Raw genomic sequence first — 10414 nt, 5'->3', positions numbered from 1 at the left:
TGTAGGCAGATTATATCAAACTTTAATTTCTCTAATTTATGAAATACTTTTCTTCTTTTAGTAGCTAAATTAAGTCCATTTATGTTAATTGTAATAAATTTTCTTTCATCCAGATTAGGCTTTATAAGAGGGTTTTATTGCTCTAGTAGATCTTAGTTCTCATTGCTCTCTGGGTACATCACCTACTGCACCTTCTTCTTTTTCTTTTTCAATTACTGCTGTACACTTCTCTTGAAATTCGATTAGTGACTCTTCTTTCCTTGTATCTTCCTTCTTTCCTCTAAGATATTCTAAGTAGAATAGCTCGGCTTTTTTGACTGTGTCAATTCTGTGTCTTTGTTCCTGCCAGGTGAACAAGAGACCTTCTGGTATCAACCATCTGTAATTTACTCCTCTTTTAAGTAACTCTTTAGTCAAAAATAAATATTCTCTTCTCATCTCTCTTACTCTTCTTGGTACCTGTTTCAGCACCACAATTTCTTTGTCTTCGTAGTTTAATGTTTTCTCTCTTGCCACATGCAGTATCTGAGTTTTAATAATTTTCTTAGTAAATCTGATGTGAACTTCTCTTGGTAACTTATTTCTCATTGCATATCTTGTATAGACACGGAACACTTCATCCATCCCATCCATCATCTTCTCTTTGGTTATCTCTAACACTTCTGCCAATATTTCTGTCATTATTTCAGCAAGGTTTTCACCTTTTTCTTCATCTACATTTTGAAATCTCAGGTAAAATCCTTATCTATCGATTTCCCATCCTAATGGTCCACTCCTGCCCTTTTCAACTTCATTCAATAGAGTATCAATATCTTCAATTTTCTTATCTCTTTGTATATCTTCTTCAATTTTCTTAAATCTATCCTCATATTTCATCATCATCGGTTGAATATTCTCTATTTTCTCATCTGTCTTTTCAGTTCTTTGCTCAATATTCTTTGTTCTCCTTTCAATCTTCTGGATTCCTTGCATAATCATCTGCAACATCACTTCCTTCTCTTTCTCCTGTTGTAACATTGTCTGTATTGATCGTTGTCCTCCAGATGGTGGAGGCTATTGGTATTGAAGAAGCTGGGGCTGTTGTCTTTCTGCTCATCTTGTAATACTTAGCTATAAGAAAAGAGAGAGAGAGAAAAAAGGAAAGAAAAGAGAGCGAAAGCAAGCAGCTGCCACTCCAAAAAATAAAAAAGGAGGAGAAAAATCTTAAGGCACTTGTATCCCTTAATCCAATTGGTTCCAGTAATATGCAAAAAGAAAAGGGAGGGTGTGGAAAAAAGGATAAAAAGGATTTTAAAAAAAGAGGATAAGGGGAAGGAGGAAAAAAATTAAAAAATGATAGTCTATGTATTTCCCTTAATAAAAAAAGAAGCAAAAGAAAAATTATATTCTAGTTCCTGGGTTAAAGGCTAAAATCCAGACATAAAAATCCAACTAGAGGGGAAGTAAAATAAGGAAAATAAGAAATAACAAACTATTCTAACAAAAAGCTAAAGACCCTGGAGGTCTTTTGAAGGGTCCTTCAGGGAGTGGCAGGTGGAATGCAGCCTGGAGGGGCCTTCCCTGCCCTTCCTTTCTCTTCCCTTCACTTCTGAAGATGCTCCTGCCTGGAAAGCCTCCCTCCTCCCTGAGCTTGTGGCCTGGCCCTCATTTCTGCCGCACCTCAAGGGGAGGCATCTCCTTCAAGGTATTACTGACTTTGCTTCCTTTCTCTAAAGAAATAAATTATTATTATTGTTATTATTTGTCCCTGTGGAGAAAAAAGTTGGTAAGAAATAAAATATTGCCATCTCATCCCCCCCCCCCCAATGTGATGAGCCATGGTGTGGCACAAAGCCAACACAGTCAGATAATCAATAAGAGCTCCTTTAATGGCTCCAACATTGTCCCCAATGTCCGGGTTACCTTCTGGCTGGAGAAAAACTCTCCCAGGAACAGCCTTTAACTGCAGGAAATCAAGTCCAAAACATGGTCAACAAAAGCTGTAACTTTAAGTCCAATCAAGCCAAACTGAGGTAATTAGTTTGGCAGGGCAGGATCAAGAATTCCAAACGTGAAGGCATGGCAAAACTCACATAGCCATGAACACAGACAAGCAAAGACAACACAGGATAAAGTCACGTTTGCTCCCAGCAGTTGCTGCAGTCAGCATGCATTTCTTTTAAACTCTCTTCCCAGGTGTGGCTAATGAAGGGAATCAGGGCCCTTTCCTCCCCCGTAAGCCACGCAACCCACGTTGCTCTCTTCTCTGTTCCTCCCTGTGTGCCCTAAGATGAAGAAGGGGTGGGCCTGGGTCTTCCTTTGAACTTCCTCTCCCTTGTTCTACCTCTTTCCTGCTCTGCCCAGTCGTACTTTGCCCTTCCCCAGCCTCCTCCACAGCCAACGGAGCCACACTCCCACACCCTGTCAGCCGTTCGTCTTCCTCCTCGGATTCAGACTCTGACAGGGGCATGACACCCACCCTCTTGGAATTTTTTTTAAATCCAGAAATCATTGGTTCAGTCATTTTGTTTTTCAATCAGAAGTCCATCTAAACTCCAGAGCTTCCCCTGGTTGTTTCACTGCACAATCTTCACGGATCCATATTTTGGAATCAGGAAAAGGGATGAGGATGAGGATGAGGATGATGATGATGATGAGGAGGAGGAGGAGGAGGATTATTATTACAGTATACACAGCAAATGAGATAACCATGCTGGGTTTCATATCACAAATCACTAGTCGAACATTTCCCAAGTTTTTAGGACTGCATGATGTATCGGAGGATTATGCGAACAGATCCCAGTAAGGTGGCATTCTGCTCTGACCAAGTATTATTATTATTATTATTATTATTATTATTATTATTATTATTATTATTATTATTAACCTGCAACTTGTTGATGACCATTTTTGGGATTTGTTTACGTCTGATGCAGCTGTTGGTTTGGGACGTCCCCCCTCTTTCCTCCCCCATTGGGAGGGGGGTCTTGACTCCCCTCCTCAAAAAAACCAAATGTGCCTCAGAGCCAGAAAAGTGTAGAGGAGACCCAGCCTGAGTCCTGGGGGTGGGTTGGCTCTCAGGAAAGGGACCCTGACCCCATTGAGGGTCTCCATCTGCAGGGAGCCCTTTCAGGAGGGCAGGAAACCTGGGCATGAACTAGCCAGGATTTCTTGTTCTTTCATCACCACATCTCAGCCTTGTTTTCTTTCAGCAAGAAAAGTACATTTCCTCCCCCCCCCATTAATTTTCAAACTTTTAGCTGAGTTCTTGTTTACAGGCTCATTCCCAGATGTGCAAAGGAGCCGTGGCTCCTTTAATTTTCCCCCCTATAATTAAGGGAAAAGTTGGGGATTTATTTCTTCCTCCCTCTTGGCTCCCCAGGGAGTTTTCCAGCTGCCACCTTGGAAACCAGTCCAGTGAATGGAAAAATACAAGGAATAATGCAGAATTATGTCCTGTCCTGAGCCAGGAAGCCCTGAATATGGAGAATTCCTGGCTTGGCCTAAGATTTAGGCCTTGTGTGTCCCTGCATAATTTCAGACTCTGGCCCTCCTGCTCTCATGGCCCCTTTCCCCCTTGAGAGGTTTGTTCCAAAATGTGACAAATCTGTCCTGCTAGATTCATTTCCAGATAGAAAATTAGAAAAATCTTTATTTTAATCCATCTCAACTCAGACCACCTCACGTGGACACACCCAAAATCCAAGGCCCCATGGACCCTGTGATCTTCTATGGCGGGGCCTTCAAACTTGACAGCTTTAAGACTTGTGGACTTCAACCCCCAGAATTCCTCCTCCAGTCACGTTAGCTCAGGAATTCTGGGAGTTGAAGTCCACAAGTCTTAAACTTGCCAAGTTTGAAGACCCTTGTTCTATGGTCTTAGAAATCCATCCCTGGTTCTAAGGGACATTCCCTTTCTCCCTTCATCAAAGGCATGAATTAAAATGTTGGTGAATCCAATGGAGGAGAACAGGGTGGCCAAATTAAATATTTGATGGTCATTTCCAGAGGAGCATCTGAGGAGATGTCCTTGGGGGCATTTTCTAAGCCAGCTTGATAACCTCTACAAAATGTTGCCCTTCATCCCACACTTGCTAGTAAAGATATTGGGGTTCCTCCATTAAATGTAGAACATCCTAAAAAAGCAACTTGGTTGGAATATCTAAGGTGACACTTTCTGAGTGGCACTTCCTGAATCCAAGACTGAGCTCTTCCGTCCTTGAATCACCTGCCATGAGCCCAGTTCTCCAGGGGTCTCCAAGAGGGGGGAAAAGACCAGCCAGCACCTGCAGAGACCTGAAGGCATGGAATGGCCTCACTGGGAAGGTGGAGGGTTCATCCCACCTGGAGGTTCCTAAGGAGGGGCTGGACAACCATGGTGAGGCCGGCCTTCCCAGCCACACAGCCAGGAAACCACCCGAGGAGGTGGCTGGGGAGATGTCCGGCCAGTTCTGCCTCCCTCTCTGGCTCTGGAGCTCCCCTTCCCCCCTAGGCCACCTGGGTGGGAGCCTCTCCTCCTCTCCCAGCCTGCAGGGATCCTCCTCCTCCTGCTCTGGGCGATGGGGCTGCCCTGGGTGGCTGGTGCTTCCTGCCCCCCCTGCCCCCATCTCCTCCGCTCCCCCCTCCTGTCTCAGACACCCAGTTCTCCCTCCTGGGCCAAGGGGTGCATGGGAGTGAAACCCCCCAACGACTGGAGACCTGGGACACAGGGACCCCCAAGGGCACCTTCAGAGCCTCGGAGGTGGGGAGGCCAAAGGGGGCCGCAGAGCCTACTATAAGCGCCGCATCCCCACAACCAGAAGACCTGGGGCCTCCAGGCGGCCCACAACCTCTTTCTTGGGGGGCCTGGCAAGAAGAGAGGTGCGTCGCCCAACACAAGGCAGTCTGGAGAAGCCCTTGAGGCGGCCTCGAAAGGCAGCCCTGAGACCTCCAGGAAGGAAAGACGAACGAGGCAGGGAGTCCTCCACTTACGACCGCCATGGAGCCCCAACACTCGTGTTGCCCAGGGAGATGTCTGTTAAGTGGGCTTTAACCCACTTAAATAGCTGCAGACGTTAAGTGAGCCAGATGGTTCTTAGGCATATCTGCTTCTCCACTGACTTTGCTCGCCCGAAGGTGACAAAATCGGATCACGTGACACCCTCCCAGGACACTGTGGCCGTCATAAGAGTGAGACAGTTGTTTAAATGTAAATCCTGGGACCCCAGGGAGGCTGCCAGGGCCGCAAGGTTGGAAAGGGGCCCTAAGTCACTTTTTTAGTGCCACTGTGGTGTTGAATGGTCACTAAACAGAACATTGAAGGTCAAGGACCCTCTGCCCAGGAAAGAGCAAAACCGTCACAGGAGGGAGGGAAGAGGAGGATTCCCTGATAAGTCCTGGCAGAGCTGCAGGGAAGTTTCTCCCGGCCTCCTCCTCCTCCTCCTCCTCTTTCCACCCAATTCCCCTCCTGCCTCTTTTCCCTCCATCCGTCCATCTTCCTCCTCCGCCTCCCTGGGAAAGAAATGGCCTGGAAGCCCCTTCGGGGTTCTGAGGGAAATGAGCTCAGGCACAGGTAGAGATTTGGGGGGGGCAGAGCTCTGGGGCTTCACTGACCTCCCTGATTTTGGGGTCTCTTTTTGCCCGGAAAGCCGTTTCCTGACTTCTGAAAGGATCAAGAGACTCTCCTCTGGCCTCGGCCCTTCCTTCTGGCCGGGACCAGGAGCTGGTGGGCTTCACACCTGAGGGAAAAGCAGCCCCCACCTGCCAGGTGCAAAGCTGGCACGCCAGACTTGGAGCTTGGCAAGAGATGCAACCTGGAGATCCCTCCCCCCCCATTTGCTGCCCCCCTGCCCTGGGCTCCCTTGCAGAAGTTCCCCCCACCTGCCCATCAAGGCCCGAGGGAGCCCCCTCCATGGGACCCCCCACTTCCCAGAGCAGGAGGAGGAAGAAGTACCTGGTTGCCCCAGGGGGAAATTGGCAGTAGGGGCCCAGGCTGACCTCCCCTCCCCACTGCAGCCCACCAGCCCCTAGGAGGGACCCTCCCTCAGAGGCAGGCTTTCCAACAGCACCTGAGCTTCCCAGACCAGATGGGGTGGGGGCTCCCCCTGCCTCCCTCTCCCCCAGCCCCCCTCCCTCCCTGCCCTCACTAGGGAGGGGGCGGACCCACTGCAGACCCCCCTGACACTGCAGGACCACTCTGTGCCCCCTCCTCACAGCACAGCCCCCTGCCAAACCCTCCCCGAATCCAGCCCATTGGAGGTCGCTTGACCGGCAAGGAGGAAGCCAGGCCCAAATAGGCCCCTCAGCCTTGGCCAGCTGGGCAGGAAGGTTGTCCAGAAGCCCCCAGGGGAAGCCGGCCCAGAGATCTTGGCCAGGCTGCTCAGAAGCGGTTGCCATTGCCTCTTTCCCAGGGCTCCAAGAGAGCGGCTGGCCCAGAGCCTCCTAGCTGGCTTGGAGCCCTAGGCAGCACTGGAACTCAGGGCCCCCCAGGATTGAACTCCCACCCCACCCAACTGCCTCTGGTGGGATCCACACAACCCACTGAACCCAGTCTCTTCCCCAGTGGCTGCATTCACACCTGCACCTCTTAACCATGGTTTGTTTCCGGAGGTTGAACCTGTTGGCTGAGGAGTCAGTGGATGATGGGGACTCGGAAGAAAATGAATTCCTGGGAGAGAAGCTGATCAAGAGGAGATACACAGGCAGACCTTGACTTCCAACCGTTCATTTAGTGACCGATCCAAGTTACAACCGCACTGAGAAATGGGACTTAGGACCGTTTTTCACAATTAATGACCTTTGCAGAATCAAATGCAGAGATCAGAATTCAGGTGCTTGGCCACAGTTTCATGTTTATGATGGTACCAGCGTCCCAGGGCCATTGTGATCCCCTTTTACGACCATCTGAAAAGCAAACTCAATGGGGAAGCCAAATTCACTTAATGACCGGGTTCCTAACTTATCAACTACAATGATTCATTTAATGACTGTGGAAAGAAAGGTCATCAAATGGGGCAAAACTCACTTGATGGATGTCTCACTTAACAACAGAAATGTTGGGTTCAGTTGTGGTCATAAGTCGAGGACTTCCTATATTGGGGTCCCTTCTCTTCTGGTGAGGACCCTGTTCACACAGCCCCCCTGAGAGAAGCCAGAGGTCCACATGGAGCCTCCTCGGGGCCTGTGAGAAACCTTGGATGACCACAGCCCCCTCTTCCCTCCTCTGGGGTCTCCCTGGGACAAACCCAGAAGTTGGGGTGGGCTCATTCCTGACCCAGGAGGGCTTCTCCCCTCTGGGCCTCACCCGGCTTCGGTCAGACATGGCTGGGAACCTCCTGGAGGAGAAGAGAGTCTCATTGCACATCAACCTGGCCCTGAAAAGCCACAGCTTGAACCCGGAGCCACCCAGGATCTGGTCTGCAGGCCCTGAGAGCAGAATCTGAGGGAGGTTCAGGGGGAGAACTTCCAAGCGGTGGACCTGGGATACGGGCCTTCCTCTGCTCCTCCCTGCCAGGGTGGGCCTGCCTGTCCCTTCAGTTCCCCCCCACTCAGCCCCCCGGTTCCCCTTCTGGGCCAAGAAGTCCATATTAATGTCTCCCCCAGTGAAGAAACATCCTCCCTGAACAACAGATGCCAATAAACCAGGAACAAAGGAGTTCCAACAGCACCTTTTTGGGATAGAAAGTCTCAGCCCCAGAAATTGGGAAGGTCAGAGGGGTCCCCCCCACAAATAGAAGATCCCACAACAGAGGAAGAGCCACCAGATCTCCAGAAATCCTGTCGCTAGAAATCAGGTTGCACCATCCACCACACTGTGGGCATCACCGCCATCTTTGTAGGGTTTCCCTGTGATAAGATGGGTGGCCAGTAAATTGGATCGATGGATGGATGGATGGATGGATGGGTAGATAGATAGATAGATAGATAGATAGATAGATAGATAGATAGATAGATAGATAGATAGATAGATAGATAGATAGATAGATAGATAGATAGATAGATAGATAGATAGAGATAGTTGATAGATAGAGATGGATAGATAGAGATAGATATGGTTGATTAAATAGATATAGAGATAGATAGATAGATAGATAGATGATAGATAGATAGATAGATAGATGATAGATAGATAGATAGATAGATAGATAGATAGATAGATAGATAGATAGATAGATAGATAGATAGATAGATAGATAGATAGATAGATAGATAGATAGATAGATAGATAGATGATAGATAGATAGATAGATAGATAGATAGATAGATAGATAGATAGATAGATAGATAGATAGATAGATAGATAGAGATGGGTAGACAGATGATAGAGATAGATAGAGACAGATCTGGCTGGATAAATAGATATAGAGATAGATAGACATAGAGATAGATAGATAGATAGATAGATAGATAGATAGATAGATAGATAGATAGATAGATAGATAGATAGATAGATAGATATAGATAGACAGAGAGACAGACAGATAGGGATGGATGGGTAGATATAGATAGATGATATAGATATAGAGATAGATAGATATAGAGATAGATAGATAGATTATAGATAGAGAGAGAGAGAGAGAGAGAGAGAGAGAGAGAGAGATTTGGATGGATGGGTAGATATAGATAGATGATAGATAGAGATAGATAGAGATATATATGGATAGATAGATAGATAGATAGATAGATAGATAGATAGATAGATAGATAGATAGATGGATGAGTAGATATAGAGTGATGATAGATAGAGATAGATAGAGATAGATAGATATGGATGGATAAATAAATACAGATAGATATAGATAGATAGATAGATAGATAGATAGATAGATAGATAGATAGATACCGTGTTTCTCCAACAATAGGGCCTCCACCAATAGGCCCAGCATTATTTCTAGGCATGAGGTGAAATTAAGCCCCACTCCCAAAATTTAGGCCTATGCATTTCCCCGCCATTTCTCACATCGTTCGTTAGAACTACATGAGGTGAAGAGAAATGGGGGGAAGGGCGGGGACGGGAGAAAAGTTGCCTTTAGGAGTGCCCTGCAGGTAGCCTAGGCTAGAATACCCCGATCTACCAATAGAACATCAGCCAATAGAAGCTCCCCGAAGGCAGAGTCCCCAGCCGCTTTGGGATGAGGCTTGGCTGCCCGTATCCCCTAGCCTATATACAGTGTCTCTCGGGCGATGGAAGCTCCCCAAGGGCAGTCACTGGCCACTTTGATTGGCTGATAGAAGCAGCCTCCCGGCGAGGGATTGTGCGTGTGCGCTTGCCCCGAGACCGCTTCTACCGGCCGATCGAAGTGGCTGGTGACTGCCCTTGGGGAGCTTCCATTGCCCGAAAGACACTGCCTAATGCCGAGGGGACACGGGCAGCCATGACTCGCCCTGAAGCGGCTGGGGACTCTGCCTTCGGGGAGCTTTCATCAGCCGATAGAAACAGCCTCGTGGAGAGGTACGTGCATATGGGCCCTCTAGGTGGGGGAGTCACCCACGAAAAGATGGACTAGCCATTTATTCGGGTAAAAAAAATAAGGCCTGGCCTTATTTTGTGAGAAACATGGTAGGTAGGTAGGTAGGTAGGTAGGTAGATAGATAGATAGGATGGATGGGTAGATAGATATAGATGATAGATAGAGATAGATAGAGATAGATATGGATGGATAAATAGATATAGAGATAGCTAGATAGCTAGAAAGAAAAGAAAAGAAAGAAAGAAAGAAAGAAAGAAAGAAAGAAAGAAAGAAAGAAAGAAAGAAAGAAAGAAAGAAAGAAAGAAAGAAAGAAAGAAAGAAAGAAAGAAAAAAAGAAAGAAAGATAGGGATGGATAGATAGCACCTGCAGAACTTACAGTCCATTCTTTATTTAAAAAACTAAGAAAAATCAAAATATAAAGAATCTTGGTGTGTTATAGGAACATGGTAAGATAACACAGGAATGACAAGAAAATAAAAATAAAAAATTCCATCCATTCTATATTTTTCTCCCTATTTACCCAACGATCTAGTCCACAAGTTGTCACTTTCCTGCTTCTAAAAGCTTTAATCTCAAAATTAATATTGCTAGAAAAGATGGGAAATGAAATTTCATTTCAGGTACAAGCAATTTTAAAACCGGCTGCAATTAAGATCAATATATGGGATTATGACATAAAACAGAATTCCAAACAGGGTCTACTCTTAACCTTGGGCAGAGTTCAAGGGTGCCGATTGTCATTAGAAGACAGGCAACACTACAGTTAAATGGCATTAACTTAGAAGTGGCATCAAACTCCATAGCTCTGGGTGACCTTCTTCAGCAATCTCTGGAGACAAGAGGCCATGTTGAAGGACAGCAGAAGTCAATTCCCTGGGTGCTGAATTCTCTTCCCCAGCATCACTTTCTGGACTTGCCCTGACTGGGAGGAAGGACCACAACCACAACAAAACAGTGACCCCAGGGGTATATCTGTAATTTTACT

General features: G+C 46.8%; 1 protein-coding gene across 1 annotated transcript in view; it reads left to right on the top strand.

Annotated features, from left to right (window-relative positions):
* The first annotated feature begins 6771 nt into the window (after window positions 1–6771).
* Window positions 6772–10414, top strand: part of LOC148128607 (vomeronasal type-2 receptor 1-like) — a 30723-nt gene continuing 27080 nt past the window's right edge. The window contains exon 1 of the mRNA XM_087948735.1: window positions 6772–6788. The gene's annotated coding sequence lies outside the window, so the exon portion shown is untranslated. The remainder of the gene's footprint in view (window positions 6789–10414) is intronic.

This window comes from Notechis scutatus, unplaced genomic scaffold, assembly GCF_049901735.1.
Source record: "Notechis scutatus isolate UNSWTSFEM ecotype Mainland unplaced genomic scaffold, rNotScu1.2 NSCUSCF110, whole genome shotgun sequence".
Lineage (NCBI taxonomy): Eukaryota > Metazoa > Chordata > Lepidosauria > Squamata > Elapidae > Notechis > Notechis scutatus.
Note: the sequence above shows the minus strand (reverse complement) of the source record. Positions and strands in the feature narration are given on the sequence as shown.